The 20,648-nt window shown below is 41.1% G+C and overlaps 1 long non-coding RNA gene across 1 annotated transcript in view; it reads right to left on the reverse strand.

Moving 5' to 3' along the window:
* Positions 1–257: 257 nt before the first annotated feature.
* The window catches only part of LOC113631791 (uncharacterized), a 93,396-nt gene continuing 73,005 nt past the window's right edge, over positions 258–20,648 (reverse strand). The window contains exons 6-7 of the long non-coding RNA XR_003437570.1: positions 1,827–1,892; positions 258–360 (exon numbers count right to left, since the gene is read on the reverse strand). This is a non-coding gene — a long non-coding RNA (uncharacterized LOC113631791). The remainder of the gene's footprint in view (positions 361–1,826; positions 1,893–20,648) is intronic.

Raw genomic sequence — 20,648 nt, forward strand, 5'->3', positions numbered from 1 at the left:
TAAATTAAATGTCTCTTCGATGACTTGAATGTAGGAGACTGAACATATGTAGAGGAGATCACAATAATTTTAAAAGGTGTTGACAGTATTATCATAATAGTCACTGTTTAAACCAATGCTGACCCTCATGCATGTGTATGTATTATACGGTTTAAGTAACCCAAAGCAGATGCTATACGTGTAATCCAGAAACAACTATAACGATCATTCATATCTCATGCTCGTAGATGAGAGAAGGGTAAATGACTTACTCAGCAAATTCTATTTCAACAGCATCGCCCTCCATCCTCAACACCGAACATCACAAAACTAGTTACTGGTGAGGCTCACTTTTCAGTGTTCTCCAGCACGTTATGGTGCCTATTAAACAAAAAATCAGTTTTAGGTGTTTGTTTATCTTACAGAATGATTTACATATGATTTCTTGAGCTATATATTAATGCACATAAAAATATGACTTGAGAAAAATTTCTCCTGTAATTTAAATTTACTATTGGTCTCTAACTAGCATGACATGTGTCCATGGTCAGGTGACTTTATCTAGAAGATATATTTTCATCTATATATTCTAGTAGCATGTAAACAGACCCTAACTTCATGTCAAGCCACTTAATGAGATATCATCGTCGTCATTAAAATCATTTGTTTTTATGTATCTGCATCCGTGTGGCTCCATACTAAGCACTATGAAAAGTGAGAATTAAAATGTCTCTCCTTCACAGGATGTGCAATTTAAAATAAAACAGGAAAACGCATATTGATGACACTAAGATCAAACACAGACACTAAACATAAGCATGTAAGTATGTTTGATTACATCAAATGGTTAGATGAATGAGAAGGGGTTTTAAGATTTCATTTTAAAACAGTTAAGATTTCATGAAAATCTCAACTTCTCTGTCTTGAAGGCTTATTTCAGCACTTGGGTTTGAAGAGGGGTCTTAGAAAGGATAAGGACCCTGTAGTCTAGGGTTTCAGAGAAAGAAAACACTCCAGAAAAGGCCATATCATAGGGTAATTCATAAGAGGGGCAAGATTAGTAAGATGACCAAGGGGCAAGTTCCATGTACCCGAATATCAGAAAAAATATATATTTAATTAATATACCACCACCTGCTGAGAACCCATTCATCTGGCTAGCAGGGCCAAATAGTGTTTTTCTAACACTATTCAGAAAGACTTCACTTCACTTTGAGCTCCTAAATAGGCCAAGCCAATAATCTTTAAAAACCCAGATCAGGGCTTCCCTGGTGGCGCAGTGGTTGAGAGTCCGCCTGCCGATGCAGGGGACACGGGTTCGTGCCCCGGTCCAGGAAGATCCCACATGCCGCGGAGCGGCTGGGCCCGTGAGCCATGGCCACTGAGCCTGCGCACCCGGAGCCTGTGCTCCGCAATGGGAGAGGCCACAACAGTGAGAGGCCCGCGTCAGTGAGAGGCCCGCATACGGCAAAAAAAAAAAAAAAAAAAAAAAACCCAGATCAGAGAAATGTTTAAATTTAAGAATAGTTCCTCAATCTTAATTCCTAGTAGCAATCAGTAGCTATTCTTTTTCTCTATGCTATTCTTACAAAGAGGAAACTGCTTTATCCTATTAGGTTCTCTCAAAATAATACAGTTCTGATTCTTTTCTGCTAGTGGTTCTCCAAGTGTGGTCCTGGGAAGAGGGCATCAGTATCACCTGGCAACTTGTGCGAAATGGAAATTCTCAGGCTCCACCCCAGACCTACTCCATCAGACAACTGGGGGGATGAGGACCAGCCATCCGGTTGAACAAGACCCTCAGGTGATTCTGCTACGCACTCAGGTTGAACACTACTGCTTTGTACCTGTGCAATAATAGCACCATCCATGCTTGCCCTGGTCCCACCATCAGGACAGGTATTTCAGTTCACCTGTAGAAATAATTCAAGAAAAAAAATGGTTTTGTCACTTAATCTTCACACTGAAAATGACATATTTATGTTGGTCAATAAATACTCCCCAAATGGAATAATACTCTTAAACACTCCATACTCATAAACTTTCAGTGTTACAGGGATTGTAGATTGTAGTGTTTACAAAACATTTTCTAATATATTATCAATGAAGCCAATAGATTTAACAAGCTCCCAGGGGTCTTCATTCTCTCCTGGGCCTCACACAGAGAAGACCCTAATAGGCGGAGATCTCACAGCACCGCATATAAGAGCTCTCCTTTGTGTGCCAGGAGGGAGGGCTGGAAAAAGTCTCCTGGAAGGTCTAAGAGTAAAGACAAAAAAAAAAAGCCTGAGATTTCCTTCTTGCTGATTCAGCAGGCCCTGAGGGTCATCCTTCCCCCCTCCCAGCAGAGCTGAGACACTTCCAATGGGCCAGGTCCAGTTCTCAGTGTCAAGATCTGGAAATCAATGGTTTTACAGTGAGCGAATGGCATTCCCTAACTCTTAGTCTGAGGTTGTAGCTAAAACCAGACAACCCTTTTTGAAACACCAAACCATTTAAGCCAAATCGAAAAAAGTTCAGCTTCTTTGACAAGCACACTGAAAGACACTTTTACGCGTGTTAGGCTAAAATCCCACCAGGTCCCTGGAAAATCCTCTACCTGCGTTAGCCCCATGCTCAGTTCCCATAGTCCCCAGGCATGAAGACCTTCCTGCCCTTCACCAACACCAATTACCTCCCACCAAACTTCACGATGAAAAAGGGGGACAAAAATAATCACTATTTCAGCAGCGGTCATTTTAAAAAACATGATAATAACGTCGAACTCCCTCCAAAATTAGTCTCCACCGTCCTATAAATTGGTTTTCTTTGTGATCTAAAATTGACTCGCAGGGCACCAGTTAGAAAATAGTCGCTGAAAAGCCGGGGCCTCCGAGCTTTCGGATCCTGCCGGCCTTTCATCGTGTAAACAAACGCATCAGATTTAAAGCTTTCCCATAATTGTTATGCTAACCTTGGAGCGAAACCTCTCCATTTGCATTTGAAGGAGCTAAATATTAGGCAGGAAAGAAAGTGCTCTCTTTGAAAGCCTGAGAAAATGTCCCCGCTCGGGGCTGCCGGGCCATCTGGGCCGCGGGCTGGGGCGCAGCTCCCGCCCCCCGCGCCCTGGTAGCCGCGCGCCGGGAAGAAGGGGCGCCCCGAGGGCCGTCATCTGGCTGCAGAAGAATGCGGACGGGCCCCCGGAGCCTTAGGGCGCGGGCCGGGCTCGCTCGGGGCGGGGGCGGCCCGGGGATGTGGGAGCCAGGCGTGCCTTGGGGATAGATCACGCGGCCTGGGATCCTTGCCCTTTTCCCAGGGCGCATCCCCCGGGCCCACCGCTTCCTGGATGCCGGGGGAGAGGGGCGTCTCCGCAGCAGGGTGAGGGGCTCGGAGGCGCGAGGCGGGGTGTGGAGAGCGTAGGCCTATGCTGGGAAGGAGAAATGCACATTCAGTAAGCGCTCTGACCCACTTTGAACTTGATCTCCTGGAGTCTCCAGATCCAGCCCGTTTAGTCGAGGCCAGTAAGCCCCCCTATGCACACCAAGCTTGGAGTAATTAAAAATAAAAACGCTGCACCGTTGGGGGTTTCTTATAGAAAGGAGGGAAGGCTCGAACTTCCCATCAGCCTATTCTGGGGCAATCAAGAAAAGCCTTGCAGCCCTCTACCTTTTCCTGTAAATGGAACCAAAGCGTATCTAGGATGAGTTACGGAAAAATCATTCCTGGGGGAAAAACATCGAGGGCTTCATACACCAGGAGGACAGAGCTGGAGGGGATAAGATGCTCCTAGATTCGAAGCATATAATTATTTTCTTGCACCACTTCTCATTTTAATCTCATTTCGAATATAATTCAAAGGTGCTTTGATTTTTAAATGACTTCACTGTTGTCAGAATTAGCATTTTTCACTAGTCCTAGGAGACATTCCAGAGGAGAACGGTATTTTTATTTTCCTTTTTTCCCCCCCTACGGTTTGACAAAGGCTTCTCATGCATCGCTGGACTGTGTTACAAAGTTAAGGGATTTTTCCCTCTCTCAAAGGAAGATCGTTGAGGCTGCAAGTAACCCTGGTAGCTGCTAGGAGATGGAATTCTTTAGGCTAGAACAGCATGTTGCACAAAATAACTGGCAAAAGAGGAATGCAGGCCAGCACTTGAGTTCTTTACAGGGGCAAAAGGATGCAACAGTGACCCAAGGTCTACATGGGAAGAGAAGATGAAGTATATTGTTTTTCCTAATCATAAACTAAGTATCAGTGTTTGACAAGCTTCTAAAATGCATCAACTGCCATGTATTCTATTTATTTCATATTTATTAAATGGCTACAAGTTTGGTTTGGGGGTTGTTTGTTTGTTTTTTAAGATTTAGGACCTTGGCCTCAGACAGACCCCAGTTCCAGATCTGGCTTCTCATATTTACTACCTTGGTAGCCCCAATCAAGTTACTTTGCCTTTCTAAATCCCAGTGTTCTTATCCATAAAATGGGTGTATTGAAATAAACACAGTGCCTAACACATAGTAAGCACTCTATAAATCATAGCTGTTGCTGAGTACGTTATTATCATCATTGTAATCACTGTCTCTTCCCTGAAGATTCTAAATCTTTTAGAATCTGTATTAAATGAAGCAATTGAATGGGGTCATTCAAAAATATTTATTTGTTGCCAGGTTCTGCTCTAGTGCTAGAGATAAATAGATAAATGTTCCTTGCTCTTATGGACTATAGGTTCTAGTCAGGGAGATAAACAACAGATCAGAAAAGTATTAAATATGATCATTGTGTAAACGAGCAGGAACTTATGAGAGGCCTCCCAGGACAGACCCCTTCCCCATATCCTCTGCTGTAGCTCCTCTCTGAAGTACCCAGATAATAGTATCTCATGCATATTTACTGAGTTTTTCAGATGCTAAAAACCACCACCAAATGTAAGAAATTAACTATTTGATGATCATGAGCACGTAGTCCTGGACTTACACCCTGTTACCTCATAATCAACCAATCAGAGAATTGTGCATGAGCTGATCTCATACCCTGTGACCCTCCTCCCTCACCCGGCCTTTAAAAATGCTTTGCTGAAACCCTTTTGGGAGTTAGGCATTTGCAGGGGGCATGAGCCCCCTTTCTCCTTGCATGGCCCTGCAATAAACATTTCCCGGCTCCAAACTCCAACGTTTCTGTATTGTTTGGCCTCACAATGCGTCAGGCACGTGAACTTGCATTTGGTAACAATTTCAGAGAACAATAGATTCCATAAAGAAAATAAACCAGGGAATTGGGAAGGGGAGTGACTGAGAAAGGTGCTGGGGGAGGAGAGAAGGGCTGGTTAAGATGAGAAGGACAGGGCACCTCGAAGAGGAAGTGACAACCATAGGTGTCCACCAGGCAAAAGCAGACTGGAGAAACATTCAGGGCCAGATCTTGTACGGTCAGGAGCTCCAAATTCTTCAGAGCAATGAGAGATGATGAGAAAGTTTCAGGCGAGGGAATAACATAATCTGATTTACTATTTAGAAAGGTCACTCTGGCTCCTATGTGGCGAGTAGACAATGGGAAGTGGTGGAAGAGGATAGGGTAAAAGTGGTCCTCAGCCCTCCTTGCCCTTGGGAAACTTTTATAAAGCCAAGCTCTATTTGTGGGTGTGGAGTAGCGCCTAAGCATTGCTTTTCCTGGCTTTTTTTGTTTGTTTGTTCTAAACTCCCAGGTGATTCTACTGTATTGTAAGAGTGGAAAAAAACACTAATTTGTAAGTCATCTCAGTTGTCCCGTGAAAGAGGATGTGATTGACGTGGAGATGCTAAGCGGTGGTCATAGGCTATGTCTTAGAGGTAGAAGCAAATCAACCTGCTAATGGATTAGAAGTGACGGGACGGGTGGGGAGAGAAAGATAGGAATGAGGAATGACCTCATAGTTGGCTCAGTAGTATAGATGGTGATCCCATTTACCGGGATGGCAAAAATGAAGTCAAAGTAGACAGAGGAATGAAGACTGGAATCAAAAATACTGACCATGTTGTGTATATGATGATAATTTGACATATATTAGTATAACAATAATATAATTATTCAGTTGAAACATCTAGCAGAAAGTTGATTTGAGAGATAGGAGGACAAAGCTCTAAATGTCATCTGTATCAATGTTGCCCAATAGAACTTTCAGCGAGAATGGAAATGTCCTATATCTGTACTGTCTACTGCAGTATCACTCACCACATGTGGATATTAGCACTTGAAATACAGCTAGGCTGGTATAACTGAGGAGCTGATTATTTTTTTTAATTAATTTAAATTTAAATAGCAATATGTGGCCAGTAGCTATCCTATTGGACAAAGCAGACATGCGTTGATGATTCCCATATTTATATATCTGGCCTGAACTTGATACCTTCTCACTACTTCCCCTGGTAACAAACAGATCAAAGCCACTGTCCTCTCCAGCTTAGATTATTGCAACAGCCTCCTATCTGGTCACAATGTTTCTCCCCTGACCTTTTATTGTATATTCTCAAAACAGCAGCCAAAATCATCTTCACAGCTTGAGTTATATCATGTATTTCTTTGCTTGAAGCCTTCTAATGTTTCCTCATCTCAATATGATAAAAGCCAAAGATTTTTCAATAGCATACAAAAAAAAAAAAAAAAGCAGCCCTAAATCATCTGACCCCTTCTTTGCCTCTCTAACGTCACTTTCCACTTTTCTGCCACTCCTCTGTCCCTGCCACAGCACTTATCACCTTCTCTTGTGCGATATACTCAACTCAGTTATATTGTTTAGTGTCTACTCTCTCTTAGTAGAAAATAGGCTCTGTTGGGGTGGGGATTTAGGACTATTTTGTTCACTATTGTGTCCTCTACTACCTAGAACACAGTAGCCTGGCACATGTTAAGCACCCAAGAAATACTTATTGAAAGACGGATAATATATGCTCACCTCGGTCACCCAGAAAGACTGTACATGGAGAATAAAAAGGGCTTCAGGACTGAGCCCCAGGCCACTCCTGCATTTAGAGTTGCACCATCCAATGTGTTGGCCACGAGTAGCCATATGTGGCTTTTCAGCTTTCAAAATATGCTACTCCAAACTGAGATGCACTATCAGTGTAAAATACTCACCAGATTGTGAAGATTAAGGATATATATAAAGAATGTAAAGTAGCTCATTAATTATTTATAGCGATTACTTACTGAAATAATATTTTGGAGATTTTGAGTTAATTAAAATGTATTATTAAAATTGATTTCACCTCTTCTTTACTTTTTTTAATGTGGAAATTAAATACTAGGAAATTTAAAATCACATATGTGGCTCAGGTTTTATTTCTATTAGACAAGTTGGTTTAGAGATTGAGAAGAAGAAAAGCCAGCAGGGGTTACTGTGCAGTGAGTAGGAGAAAATATCAGGAAAGTGTGGTACATGGAAGATTAGAGAAACAATTTTTTAAAGTGGGAAGGAAGAGTTAACTAGGTCATATGAGCAAAATAAAGACAGCGAATTAAGCAAAAGATTTGGCAAGATGGAGATCACTGTCAACTATGACAAGGGTGGTTTCAGCGATAGGTGTGTGCAGAAGCCCAACTGGAGAGGGTTTAAGTCAGAATAGAAAGTGGGGAAGGAGAGACAACCAATACAGACAACCCTCTCAAGAAGTTTTCTATGAGAAATGAGGTGACTGCTGGACATAGAACAAAATTATTTTAAGATGGGAGATGTTTTGATCGCTGAAGGAAATGATCCAAGAGAGATAGCCCCAAATTGGAAAATTTAGGCCAAATACAAAGAATATGGACACAAAGCATTTTAAATCTGAAAGGGCCCTTGAAGTTTATCTTAGACAAACTCTTTGCATTACAGGTAAGAACTCTGAGATCCAAACAAGTGAAGGATTTGTCAATGTCAACAGCAAAGCTGAAACCAGAACCAGAAACATGGTCAATGAGCTTAGATAAGCTCATTTCTTCAGAGACAAACACCGGTTTTCCAAAAAAAAAAACAACCCCATTGAGTGAGAATTATCTTATGTACCACTAGTATAGAATGACAGAGTGTCTCCTTTGGAATAGCTTCAATAATTCTAAGTGAATTGGATAAAGCTTATGAAAAGATTTATCATCAGGGATGAAAACCTTTCTGTGCTTTATACCTAGAAAGTTCATACCTGTAACCAAGTATAACTTCTCTACCATAGAATAAAAATCAACTCTGTACTGTTTCCCTGTACAAAATTTAAATTAACTGGAGTGCTCAGAGAATGGTGAAAATGAGAGGTTCTGATAAATTTTATTTTCTGCTTAACCTGAGGTCAACCAAACAAATACATTGTATTCTAACTCCACTGAAAATCTTTAAATGCTTAGCCCTTCTTTCCTTACTGTGTAGGAAAATGACCATAATTTGATCTCTCTTTAATGATCCAGTATTTTTCTGTGCCTCAGGGTATCATGTTCAATAACATTTTACAATATCTTCCTAGGACTTTAGGTACAGAGAGTGAATGAGGGAAGGAAATTTTGCAAAGTTTCTTTCTGTGAACTTCATAGGAACATGTTTATCATTTGCCTCTTTTTTGCTAAAGGTTGGGTAAAATAAAACTTCAAGTAATGAGGTTATCTGTTAATTCAAGTTTTATCACCCTGTTTTCATTTCTTGTACACTAAGATAATACAATACTGTTAACTCATAAAAAATACAGTATGTGTTAAGGGGCTTTGGTTTGAAGGTTTTGTTATTGTTGTTATAACATTGTTGATGGGTTTGTGATGACCTTGACAAACCCCTCACTTAGAGATTGTTATGAACAATGATACTCATTCATAAGAAGATTAATCTGGGGTGAGTCAGTCTGGGGCCACAAAGAGGCAAACTTTCACATACAAGTGGGCTGAGATGGGTAACACAGTCTCACAGATGTGTGATGGGGTTTGCATGTGGTATGTGATATGTGAACCGCATCACATGCCTCCTTTCCGTTCTACATTCACATCAGTACCTATCCTTCTCCAAGTCCAAGGCTAATTCTTAAATTCTACCTTCTCTGCACGTTTTTCTCTTCCTCGGCACACAGCCTTGCTCGGCTCTCACCAGTTACAAAAGTTCCTTATCCCTTACTCTACCTCTTACCATTCTTTTGCCTACCAAGCTTCAAAATAAGTAGTCTGCCTCCGCAGACTCTTATTCCTCCCAACTGTGCATCTTCAGGACTTTCCATCATTATTTTTCTTAGCTGCCCAGGGGTCTCTAACACAGTTGGATCCTTCCATCTAGAAACTTGCTTTGTCAAACCACTACTTTACCTTTTCCTATTTTCTCTCCTCCTCCCCTCTAAATACTTCTTCTTAGGTTCCCTCACTAGTTCTTTTCCTTATGCCCTCTGAATGTGTGTTCCCAGACTTTCATCCTCAGCTTTCTCATTTTTCCTTCCATTTCTTCCTTCTGCTATTTCATCTGTTTCCCAAACTCTAACTGCTGCTAATATACTGGTAACTCAGAAGTTTGATATCTTTCTTGAGCCTGCTGGGCAACTCCACCTGGATATTCTGGAAGTGATCTCAAAATTAATACATCCCAAAACAAACTCATTAGCAAGATTTTTCATTATCAGTTAATGGGGCCAAGCAGTTACCTAGTCACACAAGTCAATTCGCTTGACTCCCACTTTTTCCCTCAATCATTCAATTGATTTTGGCTTAAATACATATAGCAAATCTGTGCATCCCTCAAATCTGGTGAGCAACCTTAGTGTAGCTTCATGGCCTTCCCCTCTTTTAAGTTGTTTATCGCTCCTATCCATCCTGCACTATGTTCTTTCCAAAACATAAATCTGAACTATTATTGCTGCTCCTTTGGGGATAACCTCCTCCACCCCCATCATGGAATAAAGTCCAGAATACTCTTCAGAGCACGTCATGTCCTTCACATCTGACCTTAACCTGTCACCCCCAATGCCTTTTCAACCATTTCTAGCAACCACCACCTCTTCCCTTCTGTTCCACACACTCCTGACTGTCTCATCCATCTGCAACTCCTACTCAGCCTCCAAGAGGCCTTGTCAGTATCTCCTAAAATCACTTGTTACACGGAATGATAATTAATTATTTACATACCTCCCACTCCATTGTGTTATGATTATTAAATAATATGTTCCACTTAACAATAGGGATCATGGTGTTTTCACCACTGTATCTACACCATCTAGCATAGTACTTAGCCTTAGTAGGGGCTCAACCTATGGATTGGAATTGAATGGTTTAGAGGTAAACTCAGTCTAAATGAGATAACCAGTCTGTCCTAATGAGCTCATCTTCATTGTCTATCCCTGTTGACAGGTATCATCCTAAACCTAAGAGACAGGTGATTTCTGATTTCAGACACAGGGTGTGTCACCCTGATTTGTGAGGAAGGGAATGCTCCGCCGCCCCCCACCCCTTTTCTTCATTCTTCCTGGGAGAACAAATTGCATTATGCAGTTGTGGCGCCAACTTGCTTTTTAAGGGCACACTTTGCTGTTCTGTTTGAATATCCCTTGTCTCTCCTGTTGTTCTTTCTCTGAGCCTGTCTGCCCTTTTCCAAAAGTGAAAACATCACCAAGCATTTCTGTAATAATATGGTGTATATTATCACATTAGCTACAGTTCTAATAAAAGTAGCTACATTATCAGATTATGCTTTGCCTCAGAGCCACAGAAATAATGGTGCTTTATCAGGAAATTTTTTATAGCCAAATGGAAATTCACTAATGCAATAGGAAGTTATCAAACATAATATAATTCAAGAGACCCAAACTGTTAGTGTCTCAATAGGTGAAGGGGGAAAACATCTATTTTATTGTAATGAAACTCTTAACAGAGACATATTTATTATCTTTGTAAAAATGCTCAACATGTTCTTTTTCTCTCTGTATAATCATTTCTCGTTTCTTTTTTTAAAACTTGGATTCTTTTTGTGAAAAGTCTGTTTGAATGTCAGAAGAAAATAAAGTGAAGGACGTCCCTTGTGGTCCAGTGTTTAAGAATCTGCCTTCCAATGGGGACGTGGGTTCGATCCCTGGTCGGGGAACTAAGATCCCACATGCCACAGGACAACTAAGCCTGTGGGCCGCAACTACTGAGCCCGTGCACTCTGGAGCCTGCATGCCACAACTAGAGAGAAGCCCACTTGACACAAAGAAAGATCCCACATGCCACAACAAAGACCTAATGCAGCCAAACAAATAAATAAATAAAATACATATAATGGTGTCCCTCAAAAAAAGAAGAAGAAGGGCTTCCCTGGTGGTGCAGTGGTTGAGAGTTCGCCTGCCGATGCAGGGGACACAGGTTCGTGCCCTGGTCTGGGAAGATCCCACATGCCGTGGAGCAGCTAGGCCCATGAGCCATGGCCGCTGAGCCTGCACATCCGGAGCCTGTGCTCTGCAACGGGAGAGGCCACAACAGTGAGAGGCCCGCGTAACACAAAAAAAAAAGAAGAAGAAGAAGAAAATAAAAGTGATCAGTGATCAGGCAGTTATTAAGTAGAAAAAATCATCCAAAAAATTTAAAATATGGATTTATGCTATCAAACTGCTAAGAGAGTTTCAGAAAGGCTTCCATAAACATAAAACACACAACAAAACACCAGTGTGCCTATGTATTGTGGAGAATGATAAGCTGTCTGCTCACATGCACAAACTAATGAGCAGGAACATGTCAATACATAGCATGTCAAATAGTCAGTGCTCAAATTCCATCCAAACTTTTACCTCGATTTCCATCTAAAAACAGTGAACAAACATGCAAAATCTAGGTAGCTGCAATTTTTGCCTTTACTAAACAATGGTTTCATGACAGTCAGAATATCAAATTCAGAGAAAAAAATTAAATGGCTTTCCTGCTTCATAATACATCAAATTCTTGCTAGAATTCAAAGGAAGGATGAAGAGGTTTTTTTTTTTTTCTTTCTCCAAAAAATATTTCCCTTAGTCCAGGACTGGGGGGAAAGTGATTACCTAAAAGGGCATGACAGAAATGCAGTTCAAAGACATATTCCCATGCTGTCATTATGTATGTGTGTGTACACGCATGTTAATATATAGTATGTGTGCATTAGCATAAAGATGGAGATATAAAAATTAGATAGATAATAGATAATGGGTGATCTATCATTCTGGAACCTTTGAAAGGGAGATGTTTGTTTAAATGATCTTTTCAATGGTGTACTCTACTGAGGTGTAGCTATTTCTCCTTTTGACCTGAAATTCTAACCGTTTGGGAAAACACAATGATTAGATAACAATTGTGAGCCATAAAAATGCACTTAATAGACTGGAAATACTCATTTTGACCACTTGGACATATTGGCTATTTTACATTTTGATCAACGTTTCCCATCCAGTTTTGTTTCCAACCAAGATATTCCTACTTTTCAGGTTCAGGATCTGATTTGTGCATGGGGGCTATAGCTGTGTACACATCAGCACCTCAGCTCCCCCTCCATGGATGACACATTCTCCTCTCTAACGTCTAAATGTAGCACAGAAGGAGGATATGATCTGGGAACAATACAACCAGATACAATTACTGATAATTTTTTTTAAATCATACTTTCTAAATATAGTGCAAACCCATTTTTGGTATGTTTTCCTACACGGCAGGATAGAGATTGGTGGGGGTGTTTGGAGGATACAGGAAAAATGGGAGCCAATTTGGAATAGGGACAGGCAGTGTTAATTCAAAATTACATATTTAGGAAAAAAATCATCTTGGTCTGCAGTTTGAGGACAAAACTAAAGGAGTAAACAAACCTGCAGCGAGCGTCTTTGTAGAGACAGAATCAAGATTAAAAAAAACAGTTTTCTGTCTTCCCTTCATCCTAGCAGGTGGCAAGTAATCAAGTTTTCATAAAGTGTGCAAGGCCTCCAACAGTGTTCTGAGTGCTCAAGTTCTTTTCCTTTGCCACTAGTTACTGTTGCTTCAGTCACTTAAAGGTATTTCTGTCCAGAGGTATACTCCCTGCCTTCCTTTACCTACACATTTGATGGTCTGTTTCTCAAAATACTGTGGCCCAATGGGGAAAAGAGGAGTAATGTGACAGCTCATGTAAGTGACATTATGGTCTTATTCAAATGACACCATGCTTGAATATCCTAATTTGATGAAGGGTAGCGATCTGTAATGAATCACTCCCCCTTTAATAATACTGGTTTTTTGTATCTCAACCCTGAAGTTTTGAAATTCCTGTCAAACTTACAAGCTCTTACACAGCAAAGGAAACCATAAAAAACAACAACAAAAACAAACAAAAAATGAAAAGACAACCTACAGAATAGGAGAAAATATTTGCAAATGATGCAACAGACAAGGGCCTAATCTCCAAAATATACAAACATCTCATACAACTCAACAACAAGAAAACAAACAACCCAATCAAAAAATGGGCAGAAGACCTTAATAGACACTTCTCCAAAGAAGACATACAGATGGCCAGTAGGCACATGAAAAGATGCTCAACATCACTAATTATCAGAGAAATGCAAATCAAAACTACAATGAGGTACCACCTCACACCATTCAGAATGGCCATCATTAAGAAGTCTACAAATAACAAATGCTGGAGAAGGTAAGGAGAAAAGGGAACCCTCCTACCCTGTTCATGGGAATGTAAGTTGGTGCAACCATTACGGAACACAGTGTGGAGTTTCCTCAGAAAACTAAAAATAGAATTACCATATGATCCAGCAATCCCACTCCTGGGCATATACCCAGACAAAAGTATAATTCAAAAAGGTACACGCACCCCTATGTTCATAGCAGCACTATTCACAATAGCCAAGACATGGAAACAACCTAAACGTACATCGACAGATGAATCGATAAAGAAGATGTGGCACATATATACAATGGAATATTACTCAGCCATAAAAAGGAACGAAATTGGGTCATTTGTAGAGACATGGATGGACCTAGAGACTGTCATACAGAGTGAAGTAAGTCAGAAAGAGAAAAACAAATATATATTAACACATATATGTGGAATCTAAAAAAATTGGTATAGACAATCTTATTTACAAAGCAGAAATAGAGACACAGATGTAGAGAACAAATGTATGGATACCAATGGGGAAGGGAGGGATGAATTGGGAGATTGGGATTGACATATATACACTACTGATACTATATATAAAATACATAACTAATGAGAACCTACTGCATAGCTCAGGGAACTCTACTCAGCGCTCTGTGGTGACCTAAATGAGAAGGAAATCCAAAAACAGGGGGATATATGTATACATATAGCTGATTCACTTTGCTGTACAGTATAAACTAACACAATATTGTAAAGCAACTATACTCCAATAAAAAAAATTGAAAACCATAAGACTCCTAGAAGAAAGCATAAGGGGTGAGCTCCTTGACATCAGTCTTGACAATGATTTTTTGGATTTGACACCAAAAGCAAAGGCAACAAAAGAAAGGTAGGACTACTCCTAACTAAAAAGCTTCTGCACAACAAAGGAAACAGTCAACAAAATGAAAAGGCAAACTACCAAGTGGAAGAAAATATTTGCAAATCATATATGTGAAAAGAGGATAATATCCAAAATAAAGAACTCATACACATGGCCAACAGATACATGAAAATGTGCTCAACATTACTGATCATCAGGGAAATGAAAATCAACACACAGTGAGATACCGCCTCAGACCTGTTAGAACGGTTGTCATAAAAAAGACAAACGATAACAAGTGTTGGCAAGGATGTGGAGAAAAAGGAACCCTTGTGCACTGCTGGTGGGAATGTAAACTCATACAGCCACTGTGGAAAACAGTATGGAGGTCCCTCAAAACACTAAAAATAGAAATACCATATGATTCAGCAGTCCCTCTTCTGGGAATATACTCAAAGGAAATGAAATCACTATCACAAAGAGATCTGTATCCCCATGTCCTTTGCAACATTAGTTACAACAGTCAAGACATGGAAACAACCTAAGTGTCCATTAGCAGATGAACGGATAAAGAAAATATATACACACATATACACACAATTGAATATTATTCATCCATAAAAAATAAGGAAATCCTGTCATTTTCAACAACAGGGATGGACCTTGAGGGCATTATGCTAAGTGAAATAAGTCGTACAGAGAAAGACAGATACTGTATTATCTCAGTTATATGCGGAATCTAAAAAAACCAAGTCATAGAAACAGAAAGAAGATTGGTGGTTGCCAGGGGAATGGGGAATGGGCGAAGGTGGTCAAAAGGTACAAACTTCCAGTTAGAAGGTAAATAAATTCTGGGTATGTAATGTACAGCATGGTGACTATGCTGTTTAGTGTATCTGAAAGTTGTTAAAAGAGTAGATTTTAAAAGTTCTCATCACAAGAAAAAAAAATTTTAACTATGCGAGGTGATGGATGTTAACTAAACTTATGTGGTAATTATTGCACTATATATATATTAAATCATTATGTTGCATAAACTAATACATGTGTTACATGTCAGTTATATCTCAGTAAAACTGGGAAAAAAGATTATAGGAAGCCAAGTCACAAAGACATAGACCTCCTTCTTCCTATCTTTATTATGCGCAGTATAAATTTCTTCAGCACATAAATCATCCTTTGAGAACCCTTGCCTGGTATCATTAGCCCAGAGAGTCAGCATACAGGTCCTGCAATTGTAATGCTTCAGTTTGGTACCCAGCTCATGGATTTTCAAGGAACAAGAGCTAGGGCATTTTATTTAAACTTTATACACTTCAGTTTTTTCATCTGAAAAAGAGATATAGTAATAATAATAGCCATATGGAATTATTATGAATATTAAATGAGTTAATCTGTGTGATGTACTTGGTATAGTGCAGGGCAAATATTATATATGGTATATTATGATTATTATAAGAAATTAATGTGTGGCTAGTTAATAATGGCTACTATGTGAGTTAATAATTCATATTAAGAATAAGTATAATATTAAATCTATTTAAAATGATAGTATTTTGCTAAAATATGTATCAGTCTCTGTGCCATTTTAGCTGCCACAAAGGATATATTTTGCATACTCATTCTAAGGAAACAAAAAAGATCAACAGCTGCCGGATATAAGCTTCAGGATACCAAACAGCTTCACAGACTCACATGTTGCTGTCATGATTTCCCATCACTTCTGCTGTGTCTGCTGCATTGTAAAAATCTTGTCAATGGACCCATGTCATATGTGGACCCAAGTTTCCCCTGGCACCCCAGGATCTTTAATCACTGTGGTTTGTAATAGGCACAGGCTTCTGGGATAGAGGAAATACTTGCACTTAGCTTGTTAAAAAGTATATTTTTCTGATCCCAAAGAGAAATAGGCCCAAATATAGCAGGAAGACCATGCATTGCAGCAAGAATATGGATAAGCTTCCCCTAGGAAAAGACGAGCTGGCTGAGAATGGGAGGATGGGCATAGGTAGGAAGTGTCGTAGAGTCGTAGGCTCTCAACAGGACCTGTCCTTGGGAGATGAGGCCATAGTAGGGGAGATAAATTGGAGGGGGTCTTATGCAGAACTTGGAGTAGGCAAAAGAATGATGTTATTAGACATTAGATACTTTGGTCGAACAGATTCTATAGTTGAGACAGGCTCCGATGAAAAGGTAGATAGGGGTATTCATTAACTAGTTAAGCTAGTTTTAAAAAGTGACCAAGTAAAGACACTTAGTACTTGGATCTTGGCTCAAATGTGGAGCACTGAATTGCCTTTAGGATGCTCTGTTCTTCCCTAGATGTGTGTGGAAGCAATTGCCTGTACAACAGTTTTAATCATACACCGTCGATCATTCTGAGAAGATTCCTAACCAGCAATTTAGAATAAGTTTTACTTCTATTTAAAGATGGTAAGAGTGATTATTGAATCACAATACTGGGACATTCTGCTTGACATCAAATGCTCTAATGATAACACACAGATTTTTCCTTCCTTACTTGAAAAAAAAAAAAAAGAAAGCCAAGAGGCATTCACGCCATCATTTGAGAGTCCTCCTTTCTTCATTATTCTACTTTAATGATCTATTCAGAAATCAGACTCACGTCTACGGTGTTAGATCACAGCAGGCTTCATTCATTCACACCTTTCCGTGGTCCTTCTACTCTAATTTTTATTAAGGACAACCGTGGCTCTCTATGGAAGGGATTCGTAAGATTTTTACGATGCTTTTGTTTGGAGAAGGGAAAATAGAAGTCAAAACTCAGAGAAGACTTTATGAAGTCAGAGGAGTCATGGGGGATAGCTGAGAACACATGCTCTTCATACAACCTCACCATCTTATTTTCCATTCCATACTTCCTACTCACAAAGTGAGCTCTACCACTGACTCCATTCTTGTCTCTTTATGCTTCACATGAAAAACTGGGGAAATATGTTCATGACTTTGCAAACGACCTTGGCAGCTTTACTTCCATTGGCTTCTATAAGTTTTAAGAATGAGGCCGTGGGGCTTCCGGGAAGATGGCAGAAGAGTAAGACGCGGAGATCACCTTCCTCCCCACAGATACACCAGAAATACATTTACACGTGGAACAACTCCTACAGAACACCTACTGAACGCTGGCAGAAGACCTCAGACCTCCCAAAAGACAAGAAACTCCCCACGTACGTGGGTAGGGCAAAAGAAAAAAGAATAAACAGAGACAAAACAACAGGGACAGGACCTGCACCAGTGCGAGGGAGCTCTGAAGGAGGAAAGGTCTCCACACACTAGGAAGCCCCTTCGCGGGCGGAGACTGCGGGTGGCGGAGGGGGGAAGATTCAGGGCCGCGGACGTGAGCACAGCAACAGGGGTGCAGAGGGCAAAGCAGAGAGATTCCCGCACAGAGGATCTGCGCCGACCGGCACTCACCTGACCGAGAGGCTTGTCTGCTCACCCGCCGGGGCGGGCGGGGCTGCGAGCTGAGGCTCGGGCTTCGGTTGGAGCGCAGGGAGAGGACTCGGGTTGGCGGCGTGAACACAGCCTGAAGGGGCTAGTGCACCACGGCTAGCCGGGAGGGAGTCCGGGGAAAAGTCTGGAGCTGCCGAAGAGGCAAGAGACTTTTTCTTCCCTCTTTGTTTCCTGCTGCGCGAGGAGAGGGGATTCAGAGCGCCGCTTAAAGGAGCTCCAGAGACGGGCGCGAGCCGCGGCTAATAGCGCGGACCCCAGAGACGGGCAAGAGACGCTAAGGCTGCTGCTGCCGCCACCAAGAAGCCTGTGTGCGAGCACAGGTCACTGTCCACACCTCCCTTCCAGGGAGCCTGTGCAGCCCGCCACTGCTAGGGTCCCGAGATCCAGGGACAACTTCCTCCGGAGAACGCACGGCGCGCCTCACGCTGGTGCAACGTCACGCCGGCCTCTGCCGTCGCAGGCCCGCCCTGCACTCCGTGCCCCTCCCTCTCCCCGGGCCTGAGTGAGCCAGAGTCCCGGAAGCAGCTGCTTCTTTAACCCTGTCCTGTCTGAGCGAAGAACAGACGCCCTCCAGCGACCTACACTCAGAGGCGGGGCCAAATCCAAAGCTGAGCCCCGGGAGAATGTGCAAACAAAGAAGAGAAAGGGAAATCTGTCTCAGCAGCCTCAGAAGCAGCGGATTAAAGCTCCACAATCAACTTGATGTACCTGCATCTGTGGAATACCTGAATAGACAAGGAACCATCCCAAATTAAGAAGGTGGACTTTGAGAGCAAGGTTTATGATTTTTTCCCCTTTTCCTCTTTTTGTGGGTGTGTATGTGTATGCTTCTCTGTGAGATTTTGTCTGTATAGCTTTGCTTCCACCATTTGTCCTAGGGTTCTATCCGTACGTTGTTTTTTTTTCTCTTAATAATTATTTTTTTATTTTAATAACTATATTTTATCTTAATTTTATTTTACTTTATCTCCTTTCTTTTTTTCCTTCCTCCCCGCCTTCCTTCCTTCCTCCCTCCCTCCCTCCTTTATTTCTTTCTCTCTTTCTTTCTACTTCTACTAATTCTTTCTACTTTTTCTCCCTTTTATTCTGAGCCGTGTGGATGAAAGGCTCTTGGTGCTGCAGCCAGGAGTCAGTGCTGTGCCTCTGAGGTGGGAGAGCCAACTTCAGGACACTGGTCCACAAGAGACCTCCCAGCTCCACATAATATCAAACGGCGAAAATCTCCCAGAGATCTCCATCTCAACACCAGCACCCAGCTTCACTCAACGACCAGCAAGCTACAGTGCTGGACACACTATGCCAAACAACTAGCAAGACAGGAACACAACCCCACCCATTAGCAGAGAGGCTGCCTAAAATCATAATAAGTCCACAGACACCCCAAAACACACCACCAGACGTGGACCTTCCCACCAGAAAGACAATATCCAGCCTCATCGGCCAGAACACAGGCATTAGTCCCCTCCACCAGGAAGCCTATACAACCCACTGAACCAACCTTAGCCAATGGGGACAGACACCAAAAACAACGGGAACTACGAACGTGCAGCCTGCAAAAAGGAGACCCCAAACACAGTAAGATAAGCAAAATGAGAAGACAGAAAAACACACAGCACATGAAGGAGCAAGATAAAAACCCACCAGACCTAATGAATGAAGAGGAAATAGGGAGTATACCTGGAAAAGATTTCAAAATCATGATAGCAAAGATGATCCAAAATCTTGGAAATAGAATAGACAAAATGCAAGAAACATTTAACAAGGACCTAGAAGAACTAAAGATGAAACAAACAACGATGAACAACACAATAAATGAAATTAAAAATAATCTAGATGGGATCAATAGCAGAATAACTGAGGCAGAAGAACGGATAAGTGACCTGGAAGATAAAATAGTGGAAATAACCACTGCAGAGCAGAATAAAGAAAAAAGAATGAAAAGAACTGAGGACAGTCTCAGAGACCTCTGGGACAACATCACACGCACCAACATTCGAATTATAGGGGTTCCAGAAGAAGAAGAGAAAAAGAAAGGGACTGAGAAAATATTTGAAGAGATTATAGTTGAAAACTTCCCTAATATGGGAAAGGAAATAGTTAATCAAGTCCAGGAAGCACAGAGAGTCACATACAGGACAAATCCAAGGAGAAATACGCCAAGACACATATTAATGAAACTGTCAAAAATTAAATACAAAGAAAACATATTAAAAGCAGCAAGGGAAAAACAACAAATAACACACAAGGGAATCCCCATAAGGTTAACAGCTGATGTTTCAGCAGAAACTCTGCAAGCCAGAAGGGAGTGGCAGGACATATTTAAAGTGATGAAAGGGAAAAACCTACAACAAAGACTACTCTACCCAGCAAGGATCTCATTTAGGTTTGATGGAGAAATTAAAACCTTTACAGACAAGCAAAAGGTAAGAGAATTCAGCACCACCAAACCAGCTTTACAACAAATGCTAAAGGAACTTCTCTAGGCAAGAAACACAAGAGAAGGAAAAGACCTACAATAGCAAACCCAAAACAATTAAGAAAATGGGAATAGGAACATACATATCAATAATTACCTTAAATGTAAATGGATTAAATGCTCCCACCAAAAGACACAGACTGGCTGAATGGATACAAAAACAAGACCCATATATATGCTGTCTGCAAGAGACCGACTTCAGACCTAGGGACACATATAGATGGAAAAAGATATTCCATGTATATGGAAACCAAAAGAAAGCTGGAGTAGCAATTCTCATATCAGACAAAATAGACTTTAAAATAAAGACTATTACAAGAGA

Source organism: Aethalodelphis obliquidens, unplaced genomic scaffold (assembly GCF_003676395.1).
Source record: "Aethalodelphis obliquidens isolate GAN/ISIS:26980383/991018 unplaced genomic scaffold, ASM367639v1 scaffold34, whole genome shotgun sequence".
Lineage (NCBI taxonomy): Eukaryota > Metazoa > Chordata > Mammalia > Artiodactyla > Delphinidae > Aethalodelphis > Aethalodelphis obliquidens.